General features: G+C 42.5%; 1 long non-coding RNA gene across 1 annotated transcript in view; it reads left to right on the top strand.

Moving 5' to 3' along the window:
* Positions 1–3,709: 3,709 nt before the first annotated feature.
* The window catches only part of LOC140733544 (uncharacterized), a 34,256-nt gene continuing 17,818 nt past the window's right edge, over positions 3,710–20,147 (top strand). Inside the window, exon 1 of the long non-coding RNA XR_012100307.1 lies at positions 3,710–3,757. This is a non-coding gene — a long non-coding RNA (uncharacterized lncRNA). The remainder of the gene's footprint in view (positions 3,758–20,147) is intronic.

The following is a 20,147-nucleotide window of genomic DNA, read 5'->3' as shown; positions in this document are numbered from 1 at the left end:
ACTTTAGTCTAACTGTGCAATATTGGTCAGCTGTGCATGTGACTGCTAAATCGACAGCAAGGATTTCTGCACCCACTTTCCAGCCAACCCCAGTTAAACCCCAACAGCGCTAATCCTCGAAAACATAAAAGGAAGCCTTTTGGAAGAGGATTTACGGAGAGAGGATGGAGAAATTCTTATTATCCACAGAAATGTTTCATTTTTAAATTTTAAAGATGTTCTGTTTTCATCTGGTGGCTGCTAAAATTCTTAGCATTTACCCTGACTAATTTCAGGATTTCACAATTATTCTAGGTCTCTGTAAAGGGTCACTAATTTAGTCATGGACTAGTCCTATTACAGACTTCTATGAGGCAATTCTATACTTAGATTGATATGCTTGGTCCTCAGTCAGAAAGACACAAAGGCAATTGCCTACCCACATTATTTTGCCTTCTTCCAATAGGCCTTTAAAACCTTTTTTGGCACTAATCGGCAGTTTGCAGGTGAGTGAGATACTCACCCACATTTTGGTTATCTTAATCTGCCTATTAAATTAGAAGTTCATTATTGGTTACCTTTCCTTTGCTGTGTTTTATGCAATAGTGTCTGAAAGTTGAACTCACTAAAGTTCCATGCATCCCTTTCCTGTCCCCTACAAGGTGCACTTTTAAGTTTCCCCTTTCTGCTTCATCACTCTTTCAAAATGTCCTAATAACTTATATGAGTTGACTGCAGGAGCCACCACCATTCAAGGCTCAAAGCATCTCCTCTTTTTCTCGTGGTAACTTTCCAGCATGCTGGAAGGTTATCGTCATGATAACTCAGCAATCCTGTTCCCACTGTGGAGCTACCCTGTTTGACAGGATTTGCAATCAATAGAAACCACTTCTTATTTTATTCTTATCCATCCGTACATAGAGAATTACCTACATGGCTTCTCTTCTTGGCCCTGCATTATTCCCCTAAGGATTTATCATGGGCCCTTTCTCAGTTAACAGGCAAATTAATTTAAAACATTGTGTTGGTTTCCACAAACAAGCTTATAACATCAAGCTGTGTTCACAAAGACTCTCAGCATCTCCCTTACTGTCTGCTTGTCATATATATAGTACCAGATGAACAGAAATTTCCTCATAAAAATATTAGAAAGACTTTGGTTTTGGTTCTTATTGCAAACTGTGTCCCCTTGTCACTGTCTCTATCCCTTTGGCCATCAACTGGCCTGGATCAAAATAAAATGCTTGTATACTGGGTGGTTAGACAGAGCATGAGCTGCCGCTCAGGTTGACCGTGTGGTTAAGAAAGCATATGGTGCATTGGCCTTCATCAATCATGGAACTGAGTTTAGGAGCTGAGAGGTAACGTTGTAGCTATATGGGACCCTGGTCAGACCTCACTTGGCATGCTGTGCTCAATTCTGGTTGCCTCACTGCAGGAAGAACGTGGAAAACATAGAAAGAGTGAAGAGGAGATTTACAAGAATGTTGCCTGGATTGGGGAGAATGCCTTATGAGAATAAGTTGAGTGAACTTGGTCTTTTCTCCTTGGAGCAACAGAGGATGAGAGGTGACCTGATAGAGGTGTACAAGCTGATGAGAGGCATTGATCGTGTGGATAGTCAGAGGTTATTTCCCAGGGCTGAAATGGCTAGCGTAAGAGGGCATAGTTTTAAGGTGCTTGGAAGCAGGTAGAAAGGAGATGTCAGGGGTAAGTTTTTACACAGACAGTAGTGAGTACGTGGAATGGGCTGCCAGCGATGGTGGTGGAGGCGGATATAATAGGTTCTTTTAAGAGACTCCTGGATGGCTACATGGAATTTAGAAAAATAGAGGGCTGTGGGTAGAGAACAAGACTCTTCATCAGTTTATGTTCAACTCTATTTTCCAATGTTACAACACTCTATTTTTGCTTCCTACAAATTAAACATTTAACCAGGAGGTTGTAATTTCTTCCCATGACTGTGTAGATTTCTTTTGGCTACACAGGTCAACCCCCACATTCTAAAGATTCTAGACAAGCCCACTTTTGGGCACCACAGTAATGTGGCACTATTATGGCATTATTATGGCTCGAAGATCAGAATTCAATTCCAATATCATCTGTAAGGAGTTTGTGCATCCACCCCTCAGAATACGTGTGTTTTCTCTGGGTGCTCCAGTTTCCTCCCACAGTCCAAAGACATTCCAGTTAGTAGGTTAATTGGTCATGTAGATTGTCCTGTGGTTAGGCTAGGGTTAAACTGGGGGGCTGCTGGGTGGTGCACCTCAAAGGGCCAGGAGGGCTTTTTCCACACTGTGCTTAATAAGTAAGTAAATAAATATGTATGATTTAATATGTTAATTAGTCACATGGGTGTTACTGTGCTGTTTCTCTAAATTTAAATTAAAAAACCATGTGCAAATATAAGTTTTGTAGCATTGCTTTGATCAAAGCTTATCAATAAAAATCAAAGAAAATCTCTGTCATAATCCCTTTTTATGACATTCCAAATTGCTCTGCAGCCAGTTAAGTACCTTTGAAGCATCACCAATATTATAATGTTCGGAACTGGGACGTCCAGTTTTATAGCTTGGATCTTGTGCCAACGACTATTATTGTAGTAAAGAAATTAAATGGAAAAGGAAACATGCAGTTAAAATAAATTTTGCCTTCTTAAGACTCATAATCTAAGAATGAAGACACTTTTTATAAAAATATCAAAATCTGGACAATGATAAAACGAGCTGCGTATTTCAGTCAGGAAAACAAGTCAAAGTTTGGGACCATCACGATGCTTTGTATTTCTGTCGGTGCACAGTGACATAGAATGAATGCAGAACACTCAGCTCGCTGCCCGCTTTTGTTTTTTTCTCTCTCTCAAAGACAAATCAGAGCATGGTTCAGAATGTGAAAAATGGGGAACGCTTAAAGTAAAAATGCACGTGAACTTACCCAAGAGAGGAACAATCGAAAGGTCTGGCGACAAAGACACAGTAATTAACTGTGGCTTATATATTGGGCAAAAAGCTATCAAAATAGCCTGCCTTTGCTTTCTGGAAAGAATATTTACCACCAGAATGCAGATGTGAGATAATGATTGCCCCATTTACTTAATGTAACCTTTTCCTTTGCATGTGATCTTCAATGCCCTTCTTATCTCCCAGATTCGACTAACATCGATGGAAAAATATACAAAAGAGAAGAGCAAGTACATATTTGGGATGTGGGCAAAAAGCAGAGCACACAAACGAAACCTGTACGCTCACAGGAAGAGTGTGCAAACTCCATGTAAACAGCACTGAAGCTTAAAATGAAATCAAGGTCACTGGAGCTGAGGCAGCTGCATTAGTTGCAGCACAACTCTAGATAACGGTAACTGTGGAAAAATATCCATCTTTAGCATATTACACCATTGACACTATTGTTAGGCTCCTCTCTCATCTCTATGGAGGAAGCTAGGGAGCAAGCTGGCAATTTATGCAGATGGTTACTGAGGTTACAAGGGACTGTCTTGGCTCCCTTCCTATTTAGATTTGATTCAACTTTATTGTCACTGTGCCGAGTACAGATACAAAGCCAATGAAATGCAGTTAGCATCTAACCAGAAATGCAAAGAATAGTGTTATTTAGCCTGTATACCTTGGGATTTAGATACAACAGTGTTGCATTCTGCAGAAATTTCCTGATGACTCAGCAATAGTTGGGTGTATAAAGGGAGGATGGGAGGATGAATACCGGGCCTTGTTGGAGGACTTTGTCAAATGGTGCAAGCTGAATCATCTGCAACTCAACATCGGTAAGTCAAAGGAGATGGTGATGGCATTTAGGAAGACTAAGCCTGTACCGCTCCCTGTTACTATTGATGGTAAGGATGTGGATGTGACAAGGGCCTACAAGTTCCTGGGGATGCATTTGGATGACAGATTTGAGTGGAGCACCAACACAGAGGCCGATACGATAGGGTCTTTTAAGAGACTCCTGGACAGGTATATGAAACTCAGAAAAATGGAGGGCTATGGGTAACCCTAGGTTATTTCTAAGATAAGGACATTTTTGGCACAGCATTGTGGGCCGAAGGGCCTGTATTGTGCTGTAGGTTTTCTATATTTCTAGGAGCACCATCTATAAATTTACCAATGACACAACTGTTGTTGGCAGAATTTCAGATGTGACAAAGACACATACAGGAGTGAGATAGATTGATGTTACCAAAGCAACTTTGCACTCAAGTCAGTAAGACCAAGAAATTGATTGTGGATATCAGAAAGGGAAAGACAGTATTCAGAATGGAACACACACCAGTTGTCATCGAGGGGTCAGCAGAGGAAGGGAGAGCAGTTTCAAATTCTTGGGTGTCAGCATCTCTGGGCCAACATACTGAAGTTCTGAATATCTGTATTTTTTAGTTAACAAACAAAATGTGTCTTTTTCTAAGACTTGGTGTCAGATTTTGAGTTCTAACTTTGCTGTAGATAACTTTGCTATATTCTACTATGCTAGAAGTGTTTGTGTGAACAAAGGTCTTGCCTAACAATGTATAGTTGGAACAATTAGTACTTCAGAATATAAGAAATATTATGAAGGACCAAAAAGGGACAGAAACAAAAAGTAAATCGATATTTCTCTATGAATTTTGCATGAACATTATGTGCAAGTTTGTGTTGCTTTCAGAAACATTAATTTGCAGTGGATTGTGCTTCCATTGGCACCAGCTATCCTCTGCTACCTTGCCCAATGAGTAATTCTCTCTAAACCTAGATAGCAAATGTCAGCAAGTTATTCGAGCAAGGGGATGTGACAGTCAAACCCAATCTGGTTCCCAGTCAATATCCATGTTTGGATTAGGGATCAGAATTCCTGTACTTATTTTTCCCTCTAAGTAGGTCACTGTGGCTAATTCACAATTATGTTCTCAGCTAACACTATTCAGAATCAAACCTAATGCCACCAAATTTTCCTTTACTCCAGAGTCTATTGACCAAATGGCCACTAGACCAAGACATCACTCTACATATTATCTTCTATCACTGATCTGACTATTTGCCATTGTAAATTCCATAATAAGATCCTCCATACTTGGCAGCACATGGCATCAACAATATAAAGTATTGTTTGAAAAGAACATTAAATAAAAAACACAAAATGCTGGCAGAATTCAGCAGGCCAGACAGCATCTATGGGAGGAGGTAATAACGACGTTTCGGGCCGAAACCCTTCATCAGGAGTGAAGTAACATGGGATGGTCGAGGGGGGATAAGAAGTGGGGGGAGGGATAAAGTAGAGAGCTGGGAAGTGATAGGCTGGAGGGAAATGGGCTAGGGGGAAGGTGAAAGAGAACCAGACTAAAATAATAGATAGGGATGGGGGTAAGGTGGGGGCAGGGGTATCAACGGAGGTCAGTGAGTTGGATGTTCATGCTGGCAGGAAGGAGGCTACCTAGGTGGGAGATAAGGTATTGCATGTCAGCAGGAAGGAGGTGTTTTCTCGTGTTTTTTTGTGTTTTTTATTTATTTCCAGCATCTGCAGATTCACTCGTGTTGCCTTTGAAAAGAACATTTATATTTTTGCATCTACATTTCAATATAAAGATAGGAATTGAAAGAGACATACAATCAATCCCCAAATTTAGTTCTTCACATTTTAATTTCTTTGTGGATTGCTCTTAAACCAACAGTCTACAAATGCAATGAAACCTAAGAACAAATGGATAATGTATTATGAATTCATTACTTGAACCTCTGCAGACTTTGTTTCACATGAGAAGGCAGAAATATTTTCAAAGTATTCTTATACTGCCAAGTATGCATAACAAATTCCAAATAAATTCCCGGAATGGGGACCTGCAGATGTACATACTTAGATCATTATTGTATTTAGGTGACACCTGTTAGAACGTAAAAGAAGGCAAATAGAACATTTTGATAATATTTGCTGAAGAAGGATCACCAGGATCCTGAAGAAATACCAGGTTAATACCATCCACAAACCCGTAAGGAAGCTCAAATCACTGCTCATGCGGGTTAAACATGACCTGGAACTCAGGTTGACTGGTGTTTATAGGCTTCCCTGTGAATGTAGATCAGCGGACAGCAGCCAGATGGGTTGCATGGTGGAAACCCACATCAAGGAGCACAAGAGGTGTATCTGTTTGGGTTATCTGGAGAAATTGATGGTAGCAGTACATTACATTTGGAATGGCCATAGAATTGACTTCGGTACAAAACTACTGTGCCGTGCCATTGGCTTTAGGGACCACCTGATGAAGGAAGCCATTGAAATAAAACCAGAGGAAAAGAATTTTAACAAAGAAGAAGGTCTTGCTCTAAGTAAGAACTGGAATTTGATTGTACACAAGGTGGGAGAGTGGAAACCTGATAGGATGAGGACTAACCAATCAGGAGGGTCGGACTATGCAGGTATAAATACCACTGGATTAGACATGTCCAGGCATCGTTCCCAAAGAAGGTAACAGAGTTTGTCATTGAAACATCAGTTAGAATGAATTCTTGTACCTGGCTGGAAGCCTGAGAAGTGTTTATTCATTGTACTTACTGAAGATTTGCAAATAAGCAGATCTTTGCTGGACCAGACAATATTCCTGGCAGAGTGCTTAGAGGATGTGCAGACCAGCTGGCAGATGTTCTCACTGACATCTTCAACATCTCCCTAAGCAGCGCCATCGTTCCAATGTGCTTCAAGGCCGCCACCATCATCCCTGTGCCAAAGAAGTCTTCAGTGTCGTCCCTCAATGATTACCGTCCCGTTGCACTCACATCCATCATCGTGAAGTGTTTCGAGAGGCTTGTCATGAGACACATCAAGACCCTGCTGCCCCCCTCGCTGGACCACCTGCAGTTCGTGTACCATCCCAACCGTTCAACAGACGACACTATTGCCATCAGCCTCCACCTGGCCCTAACCCACCTGGACAAAATAGACACATATATTCGAATGCTGTTCATAGACTTCAGTTCAGAATTCAACACAATCATCCCTCAGAAACTGATTGGAAAGCTGAGCCTACTGGGCCTGAACACCTCCCTCTGCAACTGGATCCTAGACTTCCTGACTGGGAGACCTCAGTCAGTCTGGATCGGAGGCAGCATCTCCAACACCATCATACTGAGCACGGGGGCCCTCCAGGGCTGTGTGCTCAGTCCACTGCTGTTCACTCTGCTGACCCACGACTGTGCTGCAACACACAGCTCGAACCATATCATCAAGTTCACCAATGACACGACCGTTGTGGGTCTCATCAGCAAGAATGACCAGTCAGCATACAGAGAGGAGGTGCAGCAGCTAACGGACTGGTGCAGAGCCAACAACCTGTCTCTGAATGTGAACAAAACTAAAGAGATGGTTGTTGACTTCAGGAGGGCACAGAGCGACCACTCCCCGCTGAACATCGATGGCTCCTCAGTAGAGATCGTTAAGAGCACCAAACTTCTTGGTGTTCATCTGGTGAAGAATCTTATTTGGTCCCTCAACACCAGCTCCATAGCAAAGAAAGCGCAGCAGCATCTCTACTTTCTGTGAAGGCTGAGGAAAGTCCATCTCCCACCCCCACCATCCTCATCACAATCTACAGGGGTTGTATTGAGAGCGTCCTAAGTAGCTGTATCACTGCCTGGTTTGGAAATTGCACCATCTCGGATTGCAAGACCCTGCAGCGGATAGTGAGGTCAGCTGAGAAGATCATCGGGATCTCTCTTCCCGCCATTACAGACATTCACACTACACGCTGCATCCGCAAAGGAAACAGCGTTATGAAGGACCCCACGCACCCTTTATACAAGCTCTTCTCCCTCCTGCCATCTGGGAAAAGGCACTGAAGCATTCGAGCTCTCACAACCAGACTATGTAACAGTTTCTTCCCCCAAGCCATCAGTCTCCTCATTACCCAGAGTCTGGACTGACACCAACTTACTGTCCTCTACTGTGCCTATTGTCTTGTTTATTATTTATTGTAATGCCTGCACTGTTTTGTGCACTTTATGCAGTCCTGGGTAGGTCTGTAGTCTAGTGTAGTTTTTGTGTTGTTTTACATAGTTCACTCTAGTTTTTGTACTGTTTCATGTAGCACCATGGTCCAGAAACACATTGTCTTGTTTTTACTATGCTCTGTACCAGCAGTTATGGTCAAAATGACAATAAAAAGTGACTTGACTTGACTTGACATTAGTACTAATGGATTGAAAAGGCAATTGCTAACAAATGAACAGAGCGAGGAAGCCATAAAGAAACAGAATATGAGTCATAAATACACAAAATGCTGGCAGAACTCAGCAGGCCAGACAGCATCTATGGGGGGAGGTAGTGACGATGTTTCGGGCCGAAACCCTTCATCAGGAGTGAAGTAACATGGGATGGTTGAGGGGGGATAAGAAGTGGGGGAGGGATGAAGTAGAGAGCTGGGAAGTGATAGGCTGGAGGGAAATGGGTTAGGGGAAAGGTGGAGAATTATGGGAAATAAAAGAGAGAGAAAGGTAGGGCTGGGGGGAGATTATAGTGAGCGGGGAAAAAAGAGAGAGAAAGAGAACCAGACTGAAATTATAGATAGGGATGGGGTAAGGGGGGGCAGGGGTATCAACGGAGGTCTGTGAGTTGAATGTTCATGCCGGCAGGTAGGAGGCTACCTAGGCGGGAGATAAGGTATTGCTCCATCGACCTGCGTGTGGCCTCATCTTGACGGTAGAGGCCATGGACAGACATGTCAGAGTGGGAGTGGTCTGTGGAATTGAAGTGTGTGGCCACAGGGAGATCCCACCACTGCTGGAGGACTGAGCGCCGGTGTTCAGCGAAACGGTCTCCCAGTCTGCGGCGGGTCTCCCCAATGTATAAATGGCCACATCGGGAGCGGATACAGTATATCACCCCAGTTGACTCGCAGGTGAAGTGGTGCCTCACCTGAAAGGACTGTCTGGGGCCTAGGACGGTGGTGAGGGAAGAAGTGTGGGGGCAGGTGTAGCACTCCTTCCGTTTGCAGGGATGAGTGCCCGGAGGGAGGTCGGTGGGGAGGGATGGGGGGGATGAATGGACAAGGGAGTCGCGTAGGGAGCGATCCCTGCGGAAAGCCGAGAGTGGGGGGGGGGGGGGAGGGGAAGATGTGGCTGGTGGTGGGATCACGTAGGAAGTGGCGGAAAGTTACGAAGGATTATACGTTGGATCTGTAGGCTGGTAGGGTGATAGGTGAGGACCAGGGGGACTCTATCCCTGGTGGGCTGGCGGAGGGATGGGGTGAGGGCAGAGGTGCGTGAAATACGGGAGACGCGATGGAGGGCAGAGTTGATAGTGGACGAAGGGAAGCCCCTTTCTTTAAAAAAGGAAGACATGTCCTTTGTCCTAGAATGAAAGGCCTCATCCTGAGAACAGATGCGGCGGAGGCGGAGGGATTGAGAGAAAGGGATAGCATTTTTGCAGGAGACAGGGTGGGAGGAGGAATAGTCTAAATAGTTGTGGGAGTTAGTAGGTTTGTAGTAGACATCGGTGAATAGGGTGTCTCCAGAGATAGAAACAGAAAGATCTAGAAAGGGGAGGGAGGTGTCGGAAATAGACCGGGTGAATTTGAGGGCGGGGTGAAAGTTGGAGGCGAAGTTAATGAAGTCGACGAGCTCAGCATGTGTGCAGGAAGCAGCGCCGATGCAGTCGTCCTAGCCACATGGCCTGCCTTTTTGTCGGCCATGTGGAGCAATCTATGTTCCAAGCCTACTGGTATCCATCCTCCTCTTTTCTTCCGTTATATCCGCTAACCCTGAATATGAGTCATATTTTATTTCTATATTCAGATACAAAAATTTGACTCGTTTGGAACAGGAGAAGCCTAATAATGATCCTTTTGATGGTACGCGACCAGATTATTTGGGGGAGGAAGGGGGAATGTTTGCTTTGTTTCTGAGAAATGTGTTTTGAAATATGTTCCAGATTTGTAATTGTATCAGACGTGGCTTATTGGGTTGATTATGATGTTATTTCCAGATTGATTTTATTCAGAATTTCCTCAATTACTGCCTGTTCAATAATATACCAAATTCAATGAATCTTAACTACAGTTTAAGAATCTTACATTCTCCTCCATTTAAACTGGCTCGAAGAATATTGGAGGATTGGGTGCAGGTGGGTGCTGAAGGGGAAACCAGCTGGACCTGCGTTGCTTGCAAAACAATACTAACAGCTGCACTATGTTCATCTAACAATAATCCCTGCATTGATTTTCCCTTCCCACCTGCGATTAGATCAAAAGTGACTCCTGGTGTGTAGGGCCAAGAAATGTGGTGGAAATCTTTTACTGCTTCAAAACTGCATGTCTAAAATTACCTCAAAGTTATTTTCTGGAAGAATTCCAGCCAATATGCATTTCAAACAGTTATTACCCTTCAACCATCAGGCTCCTGAACCAGCATGGTTAACTACGTTCACCTCAACACTGAACTGATCACTGAACACAGCCTATGAACTCACTTTCAAGGGTTCTACAACTGATGTTATCTGTAGTATTTATTTATTTATTTGGCGTGAAAAGCCTGTAAGAAAATGAATCTCTATGGTGACTTGTACTTTGCTAATACATTTACTTTGAACTTTGAACTTGTTCAAGCACTGTGTGTTTTGATGAACATTTCCTGTTCTGAATGAATGGTAAAATGTGCAGCAGTAAGATAGTGAGAATGGACACAAGATGGATGCTGGAAGTCTGGAGCACAGTGTGCTGGAGAAGCTCAGCAGGTCAGGCAGTATCCATGGACGGGAATAACAGTTGATGTTTCAGACCAAGACCTTTCATAAGGACTGGAAAGGAAAGGGGAGGATGTCAGAATAGGATAGTGGGGGGAGGGAGGAAAAAATACAAGGTGCCAGGTGATAGGTGAATCTGGGAGAGGGGGCGGGGTGAAGTAAAGAGCTTGGAAGTTGATTGGTGGAAGAGATAAAGGGCTGGAGAAGGGGGAATCCAATCAGAGAGGACAAAAGAAAGAGAAGAGGGAGGGGCATAGGAGGGAGGTGATGGGCAGGTATGAAGATAAGATGTGAGAGGGAAACAACAATGAGGAATGGTGATGGGGGGTAATTACCAGAAGTTTGAAAAGTCAATGCTCGTGCCATCACGTTAGAGGCTACCCAGACGGAATATATGGTATTACTCCTCCAACTGGAGTGTGGCCTTATCATGGCAGTAGAGGAGGCCATGCACTGATGTTGTTGCTTGTTTAGGTCATATTGCTTCTTATTCAATTTTTTAACAGCACACATGGAGAACAGAGATCGCAGATTCATATTAGATACATGCCCCTTATTGTTATTTCTCTGAAGACAGGACTTCTGTGATTTGGACCTTGAGTCGAGTTTTCAGTTCATCAACTTCCAATGATGAATTATACTTTCTCTTTCTCCATTGCCAGGCTTTTCAATCTAATTAGTCAGTACTTGGCCCAGTTAAAATCTTCATGGCAAGTTAACTAATACTTCCATTAGAGGACGCCCCTCTATATATTTGACTGGGCATTTTGCAGTTTGTTATTCTTGTGCCATGATACAATTTCTCTTACTTAACCATCCCTTGACCCCACGATTATTGCACTAACCTCCCCAATGTTCCTAATTCGAGATCTTGATACTCCCCTGAACTCTAAGGAACATGTCACCCAATCATAGTTCTTCTTCCTTCCTCCAAAGCTCAAAGAAAAAGACCCCAAATGTTTCTCTCCCTCTCTGCCCCACTCTCACACCCACACCACTGAGACAATTTGGGCAACGTCTATCATCAAAAATCCCATCATCTGGGCCATGCCATTTTCTCCTAACATTGGGCAGGAGGTACAGATGCCTGAAATCCCAGACCACCAAGTTCAACAACGGCTACTTGCTGTTCAGTTCTTAAACCATCCAGCATAACCCTAATCTCTACAGCTCAGTGATAAAATGATGACTTGGATCACCTTGCACTATAATGGACTTGGCTGTAGTTGTGTTCTTCCTTGTAAAAACTGAGTAGAATTTATGTTTTTCTTGTGAATGCTACTTAACTGACCACATGTATCTGTGATCCTACTTACTGCCCGCTACACTGCTGTATTTAGGGCAGCAATGAAGGTTCTCCATCTTTGGTGGTGTTCAGGCTTCATCAGGTCAGAAGTTTCCTCTTGGATTTTGCAACTGTCAGTCATGCCAGTCCCAGGTGAAGACTCAGGAATACCATTGCACTCAGTTGTAGCAAGTTCTTCATTGCTGTTTCTGTAACAATTTTGACTTACCAGTCAGGGTTGTTAGCCCTCAGCTGAACCCCCAAACCTAGAGGATTACTATTAGTATGGCCTCTACCCTTTGACCTGTTTGGCAAGGGGGACCCTACCAAGAGCCAAAGCATAAAGCTCTAACTACTGCCAACATAGCTCTCTGTGTCATTGAGGCATTCAAACCCTATGTCAAGGTTGTGATCCTCTTGGAGGACTTGTGATCCTAAAGCAAGTAAATTTGTCATTGCTGTGTGAATATGACAACAAACTCATCTTTGACTTTGCTGGTTCTATTCTACCCATCTTTCCTCCTGCATCACCGCTACAGGAGTCTTGTCACCATGCTCTCTGACTCGCCCCTTCCTCCACCACTCTGTGAGCTCCAGTGCTTTCCCCTCTTTCTCCGTCGAGGAAAGATGAAGCACATACCAGATTTGGCCTGCAGACACCGGTCATCCTGAACATTCGTGCCCCCCCTCCCTTACCACCCACGGTCTTGAGATCAACACAGCTGAAGTTTCCAGCAATGGGTCGAAGACTGAAATACCTTGGGGTGTCCAGATGCAACCATTGTTGATCTGCTGGATGATTGAATTTGTGTATGACTGACTAAATAATACCATTGAGAGTTTGCATGGATGGTAGGCTTTTAGTTCTTAAGACCACAGGATATTTTAAACCAGGTCATTTTACGGTCTAACCTTAAGCATTCACACATCTGCTGTATTTTTTGATACAAATGAAGGGGTTCTCAATTTGCAACGGAGCACCAAATCACAGGTTTTCCCACAATCTGTCAATATTTATTTAAAGGATAGAATTATTTTTGTATTCTCAGTTATTTAATTTCTAGTATTCATGATGGCAGAGCACTTAATAGATTCTTTACAGGCATTACTTAGTTAATCTTCAGCATGAGAGTCCTTACCATCTCCCCTCCCCACAGTCCTATGTGTTCGGTACTTTCTTTCATCAAAGAAATAGCAATTAGGAAACGCCTCCAGATGCATGCTGAGTTCAGAAACACCCACACAGTGTTTCCCATTAAAACTGATGTGCATGAAATTGAACACTATAGAAAGTGCCCAACTGATTTACACAGTGAAAAGCAAATTAGACATAGAAAATTTCAAAGCATTTCAAATACTCAGTGTCATTATCCATAAAATTGTTTTAAATCTTTTCTTTACTGCTTTAAATTCGTCTCTTTTTACAATATTTGCTCTTTTACTTTGTCCCTTCCCACCGAGCCAGTGACCCAAACAGTCCTTCCAGCGGAACTATGATCCACTTACACTTCCTCTGATCTGATGCAGAGTATTTGATGCTCATGATGTGGCCTCCTAACTGCTTCTCACTATTAAACTCAACAATTTTTTGGAACTATCTCAGAAGCTTAAGGAGATTTGGAAAGTCACCAGATACCCTAACAAACTTCAGCAGATGCAGCATTGAAAGTTCCTTGACTGGTTCCGTCATGGCCTGGTACAGTACCTCCAACACACAGGAATGCAATAGGCTGCAGAGAGTTGTGGACCACATCCCTCTACACCACTGACAGCATCTACAGGAGGTGCTGCCTGAGAAATGGCAGCATCTGTATTCATCCATCCCTACCATCCATGTCAACCATTCTTTTTGCTGCTAATGTCAGGCAGGAGGTACAGAAAACTAAAGTCCCACACCGCCAGGTTCAGGACCATCTACCTTCCTACAACCATCAGGTTCTGATTCTATATGCTGAATGTATCTCTATATCTATGATACTGGACCTCACCATACTTGTGCATGTGACAATAAATTCAACATGTTTCACTTTCTCTGTTTATTTCAAAACTGGTCAGTTTGTCCATCTGTACCATTAATCTAGTTTGTTCCTCCCCATATACTGTGTATTTCCAAAGTTCAAACTAATTTTTTTTTATCAAAGTGCACATATGTCATCATATACAACCCTGAAATCCATTTTCTTGCAGACATACTCAATAAATCTATAGAATAGAAACCATAACAGAATTACAGAAAGATCTCACCAACTTGGGTGTTCAACCAGACTGGAGTCAACAAACTGTGCAAATACAAAAAGAAAGAAATAATAATAAAAACATCCAGTGAGTGGCAGGTTTGTGGGCAAAAATGCCTTGTTAATGAGAAAACGGTCAGATGGTTCAGGCTAACAGGAAGGCAACAGTAACTGAAATAGCCACACGTTACAACAGTGGTGTGCAAAAGAGCACTTGTGAATGCATTCACACTGAACCTTGAGGTACAGCATCCGAAGACCATGAACATACACTCAGTAGACACTTTACTAGGTACAGGAGGCGGGTACCTAATAAATCGGCCACTGAGCTTACCTGTTCTCTTATGTCCATCTTTTACATTACTGAAGATACCTCAACACAGAATGAGCATGTTAAATGTTGGTCAAAACTTGCTCGTTATTTCTTTTGAAAATACAGTACATTCTTAAAAATTGAGAATGGAAATGATGTTTAGAATTGCAAAAGGAATTAATAAAACTTTAAAAGAAACTAAGGCCATAAGATGGTCTTATGGTTAAAAGAAAATAATGTATTCTGGCTCCCTCCAAATGACCGAACTGAATTCTCAAGCAGTTTATTTCAAATCAAAAGGACCTCTTCATCTGCTTCCTCTACCCTCTCGGATCCAACCCAAACCCCATACTTCAGCACATTTTAGAAGATTTACTGTTGCCAAGGGTAGGCCAAGTTCTGAATGAGATCTATAGCATGAGAACTCTCAACTTAAAGAATAGCTAGTCCTTTCAATCACTGCTTTCGTAGAGAAGATGAAACACCCACTCTTGTGAAACATGGCAAGACTGTGAAATGAGTGGCATCTGAATTGATTTTTAAAAATTTCTATTTACCAATGAGATTTTGCTTGGTGACGAAGAATGCTCTATTGATAAACCAAAACTGAAGAGAAATCAAAAGCATTATTTTTTCCTTCTTTGGGATGGAAATAGAGCATTGGGTTTGTTTCCAAACCAATCAAAATCCATACGAACTTCAAGGTTTTTAGCTACAGCCAGAGTTACTGCATCAGAGACTCTCTCAACTGCTCTGCACGACAGAGGAGATACTCTGTATCCTATTCTCTCCTGCTCAATGCAGTGCAGACATTCTTAATCCCTCTAATCAAACCAAAACTGCACAGAAAGCCTGGAACAAATCTTTAGCTTGTCAGACTAACTTTAAAAGGAAGGAACTAATTAGGACAAAGGAAAAGGTTAAAGCCCTCAAGTATGTAAGAAAAGGTACAAACAGGAAACTGCTGACAATGATGTAATCCTGCCAAACCTTGCAGCCACCTAGAGATTCCAATTTGCTTGTTTTGAGTAGTACACTATGAAACAACGTGTCTGAACATGGGACAACTGGACTTGTTTCTTGACTCACAAAACCTTATTTAATGCAGAAATTGTGATCATTTAACAGCAAGCGTTTGCCACCTCATCAACACTGTGGGATAAATTCACTAATCCTACCTTGATGACTATTATTGATATCCATAGATGCCCACTGTTGTGCACAGTTTGGATAAGGTCCAGGTGAATTCTAAGCAATAGTTGGGCTGAGATTAATCCATGACGGATGAATGTACTAACAAATTTTAAAAAGCTGAAATGGACAGAGATTTTCAAGAAATTGTAGCCACAAATATTTGCAGCAGTTCTAGGAACTGTAAATATCTTGTCAGCCTCTTCAATTTGCAAGCAACGTGCAGGTTACCAGTCAAAGCTCAAAGTTCAAAGTAAATTTTATTATTGGAGTATATACATGTCACAACAGACAACCCTGAGATTCTTTTTCCTGCAAGCATACTTAGCAAATCTATAGAATAGTAACTGTAAACAGGATCAATGAAAGAGCAAGAGCATAGAAGACAACAAACTGTTGAAATACAACAATAAATAAATAGCAATGAATAACAAGAGCATGTAATAACAAGATAAAGAATCCTTAAAGTGAGATCATTGGTTGTGGGAACATCTCTTTTGTTCAGGAGCCTTATGGTTAAGGGGTAGTAACTGATCTTGAACCTGGTAGTGCTAGCCCTGAGGTACCCGTACCTTCTACCTGATGGCAGCAATGAGAAAAGAGCATGGCCTGGTTGGGGAGGATTTTTGATGATGCATGTTGCTTTTCTATAGCAACATTTCATGCTGATGTGTTCAACGGTTGAGAGGGTTTTACCTGTGATGTACTGGACCAAATCCACTACCATCCACTCCTGATGAAGGGTTTCGGCCTGAAACGTTGTCACTACCTCCTCCCATAGGTGCTGTCTGGCCTGCTGAGTTCTGCCAGCATTTTGTGTTTTTATCCATTACCATTTGTAGGATTTTCTGCTCAAAGACATTGGTGCTCCCATACCAGGCCATAATGCAGCCAGCCAGCACACTTTCCACAACACACCTGTAGAAGTTTGCCAAGGATTTTGATGACATGTTGAAACCTCACCGACTCCTGAGGAAGTAGAGGCACTGTTGTGCTTTCTTTGCAAAAATATTTATATGATAGGTCCTGTTTGCCAGAAGGTGGTGAATATAAGGAATTTGTTACCACAGGCAGCTGTGGAGATTAGGTGTATTTAAGGCAGAGATTGATAGGTTCTTTGTTGGCCCTGCAATCAAAGGTTATGGGGAGAAGGCTATGGAGTGGGGCTGAGAAAGGGGAGAAAAGGGGGATCAGCCGTAATTGAATGGTGGAGCAGACTCGATGGACTGAATGGCCTAATTCTGCTCCAAAGTCTTATGGTTATGATTTTATGGACAGGTCCTCTAAGATAGTGACACCCAAGAATTCAAAGTTACTGACCCTCTCCACCTCTGATCCTCTGATGATTACTGGTTAATGGACCACTGGTTTCCTTCTCCTGAAGTCTCAGTTCCTTTTATTGACATTGAGTGAGAGCATCATTCATCAGGTATACTGAGATTCAGGTTCTGAGAGAACTTATTAAAGAACTGGAGCTGTAGCTCGATGACCTTTGACTCATACAAGAGAATGAAGTGGTGATAGACAGGAGTTGCTGGGAGCTAGTCACCCCGAGGTTGCAGGAGATGGGTAACTGGGTGTTGTCAGGATGAAGAGGGGAAATGCACAGCCAGTGCAGAGTTCACCTGTGGCTGTTCCCCTCAATAGTAATAACCATATAACAATTACAGCATGGAAACAGGCCATCTCCGCCCTTCTAGTCCGTGCCGAACACTTACTCTCACCTAGTCCCACCTACCTGCACTCAGCCCATAACCCTCCATTCCTCTACCCCTAAACTTTTGCACCCTAACTCTCAACTCACATTCTCTTGTTTAAATCTCCCCTACTCTCAATGGAAAAAGCCTATCAACGTCAACTCTATTTATCCCCCTCATAATTTTAAATACCTCTATCAAGTCCCCCCTCAACCTTCTATGCTCCAAAGAATAAAGACCTAACTTGTTCAACCTTTCTCTGTTACTTAGGTGCTGAAACCCAGCTAACATTCTAGTAAATCTGCTCTGTGCTCTCTCTATTTTGTTGACATCTTTCCTATAATTCGGTGACCAGAACTGTACACAACACTCCAAATTTGACCTCACCAATGCCTTGTACAATTTTAACATTACATCCCAACTCCTGTACTCAATGCTCTGATTTATAAAGGCCAGCATACCAAAAGCTTTCTTCACCACCCTATCCACATGAGATTCCACCTTCAGGGAACTATAATTTTAGATACTATTGAGGGGTTGACCTACCGAGGGAGCCACAGTGACCAGATCTCAGCATTGAGTTTGGTGCTCTGCAACAGAAGAGAAGAGAGGTGAAGAGGACCACAGTGTTGATAGTGCATTCTTTAGTCAGAGGAACAGAGATGAGGTTCTGTGGGCATGATAGAGACACCTGGATGATATGTTGCCTCCCTGCCGCCAGGATTAGGAATGTCTTGGATCGTGTCCATGGCATTCTTAAGGGCTAGGCTGATCAGCCAGGTGCCTTTGTACATATTGGCACCAATGATGTAGGTAGACAAGGTGAAAAGATCCTGAAGAAAAATTTTAGGAAACAAGGTAGAAAACTGAGAAACTGGACGTCCAGGGTAGTAATATCTGAATTGCTGCCTGTGCCTTGTGCTAGTGAGGGTAAGAATTGGATGATTTGGCAGGTGAATGTGTGGCCAAGGAACTGATGCAGAGATTCAGATTTATGGATGTTTGGGACCTCTTCTGAGGATGGTTTGGCCTATACAAAAGGGACAGGTTACACCTGAACCCCAGAGAGTCCAATATCTTTGTGGGCAGATTGGCCGGAGCTGTTCGAATGGGTTTAAACAAATTTGGTAGTGGGATGGGAACTGGAGTGATAGTGATGAAGATGAGGTAGTTGGTTTACGAACAGAAGCAATGTGTAGTGAGACTCCTAGCAAGGAGAGGCTGATGACAGGCAAAATTACAGTCAACAGGATGAGTTGCAATCTAAAAGGTAGACCAATTTAAAAAGGGTGAATACAGGACTAAAGGTGTTATATTTGAATGTGTGCAGTATATGGAATAAGGTCAATGAACTCGCAGCGCAGTTACAAATTGGTAATTATGATGTTGTAGCCATCACTGAATCATGGCTGAAAAAAGGTTATAGCTGGAAGATTAATGTTTAATGTGTAGCATGGATACACATTATAACAAAAGGACAGGCCGGTGGGTGCGCATGGCTCTGTAGGAGTTGACCAGGAAAGAATACTGGCCTGGGATGATGGCAGAGCAGAAATGGCTGCAATTTCTGGAGGCAATTTGGAAGGCACAGGATATATACATCCCAAAGAGGAAGAAGTATTCTAAAGGAAAGATGACATAATGGCTAACAAGAGAAGTCAAAATCAACATAAAAGCCAAAGAGAAGCCATATAATAGAGCAAAAATTAGTGGGAAGTTAGAAGATTGGGAAGCTTTTAAATACAAACAGAAGCCAACTGAAGAAATCATTAAGAAGGTAAAGATGGAATATGAAAGTAAGCTAGCCAATAATATTAAAGAAGAAACCTAAAATTTCTTCAGATACATCAAATGAAAAAGAGAGGCAAGAGTGGAGATCGGACCACTGGAAAATGATACTGTAGAGGCAGTAATGGGGATCAAGGGAACAGCAGACTAACTGAATAAGTATTGTGCATCAGACTTCACTGTGGAAGACCCTGGCAATATGGTGGAAGTTCCAGGTGCCAGGGATCATGAAATGTGTGAAGTTGCCTTAACTAGAGAGGAGGTTCTTAGGGAACTGAAAGGTCTGAAGGTAGATAAGTCATCAGTACCAAATGTTGTACACCCCATGGTCCTGAAAGAGGTGGCTGAAATGGAGGCATTAGTAATAATCTTTCAGAAATCGCTAGTTTCTGGGATGGTTCTGGAACACTGGAAAATTGCATATGTCACTCCACTCTTCAAGAAGGGAGAGAGACAGAAGAAAGAAATTATAGGCCAGTTAGTCTGACCTCACTGGTTGGGAAAATGTTGGGAGTCTATTGATAAGGATGTGGTTTCGGGGTACTTGGGGGCACATGACAAACAGGCTGTAGCCGGCATGGTTTCCTCAAGGGAAAATCTTGCCTGAAAAATCTGTTGGAATTATTTGAAGAAATAATAAGCAGGATAGACAAAGGAGAATTGGTTGATATTATGTACTTGGATTTTCAGAATGCCTTTTTTTCAAGGTGCCACACATGAAGCAATTCGATCCTATATCTTATGATCTTATGATCTTATTATGCTTCTTCTACAGTGCAATTCTCCATACGCAATAATGAATATTTCCTTTATAATCCAATACAAGGAAATAGGGAAGTGAATAACGTTTTCAAAGATCTCTTGACATTCAAGTATTCCCAGTCTTAAAACACAAGTAAAACAGAACAGCACTATCAGTTCTCACAGAAGGCTATGACCGCGAATGT

This window comes from Hemitrygon akajei, chromosome 9 (genome assembly GCF_048418815.1).
Source record: "Hemitrygon akajei chromosome 9, sHemAka1.3, whole genome shotgun sequence".
Lineage (NCBI taxonomy): Eukaryota > Metazoa > Chordata > Chondrichthyes > Myliobatiformes > Dasyatidae > Hemitrygon > Hemitrygon akajei.
This window is presented reverse-complemented; position numbering and strand designations above follow the sequence as displayed.